Source organism: Octodon degus, unplaced genomic scaffold, assembly GCF_000260255.1.
Source record: "Octodon degus isolate 3935 unplaced genomic scaffold, OctDeg1.0 scaffold00047, whole genome shotgun sequence".
Lineage (NCBI taxonomy): Eukaryota > Metazoa > Chordata > Mammalia > Rodentia > Octodontidae > Octodon > Octodon degus.
The window spans coordinates 9,024,909-9,025,783 of NW_004524623.1; the positions used below are offsets into that span (position 1 = coordinate 9,024,909).

The 875-nt window shown below is 35.7% G+C and overlaps 1 protein-coding gene across 1 annotated transcript in view; it reads left to right on the forward strand.

Moving 5' to 3' along the window:
- Positions 1 to 875, forward strand: part of Tbc1d15 (TBC1 domain family member 15) — a 52,935-nt gene that overhangs the window by 24,211 nt on the left and 27,849 nt on the right. The window lies entirely within an intron of this gene.

The window sequence follows — 875 nt, forward strand, 5'->3', positions numbered from 1 at the left end:
AGCTTGCTTAAGCAGGCACTTTAGACCACTGAGCCATCTCACCAGCCCCATCTTACAGCTTTTTGCTGACTAATGTCTGACAGTACTTATCTGCTGCCAAATTCTTGATTTGTTCCCTGTATGTATCTCTTATGTTGTATCCCTTTAATTACTTTTTGATAATGAACAGATTGTTTCATTGAGCTTATAGAAGTGAATAAATAGTGAATTTTGCATATTCTTAGTTTTGTTCGTTTGTATCTTTTCTCAGTAGGTATCAGATACAGCATTCCTTTAGGATTTTGTTCTCATGTGAATCTTTCAGTTTTTTAAGTGAGTTTTACCCTGAATTATGGCAAATCTTTGTATATGCCCTACTAGGCTTTTCAATTTTCTGCAAATTGGAGCGAAGCTAGGCCTGCTCCTAGATAGTTATGAATGTGTAAGTAGTAATACTTAATTTTTTTAAAAGGTATTTTTAATCTGTTAATTGAATGAAAAACTATAGAAATTACCAAGTGGACTTAATGGGTCATGAATCACTTTTGAGAAGAAAGTTAATTATGATTAATGGGATAATTATGAGTTTTCTCTGTTTAATTTTTTAATTTATTTAATTTTATTTTTTGGTGGATCCGGGCATTGAACTCAGACTCTTGCACTTGCCAGGGAAGCACTTACTCTACTGAGCCATCTCCCTGGCCCCTAAATGATCTCTATCAGCTGTTTGTTTTTTTGAGACAAGGCCCAGGCTGGCTTCACATTTGTGGTGAACCTCCTGCGTCCTGAGTGCTGGGATTCCAGATATGCATCACATCTGGCCTTCTACCCACCAGCTTTTTTTTTTTTTTTTTTTTTTTTTTTATACTGGGGATTGAATTCAGGACCTCACCTTT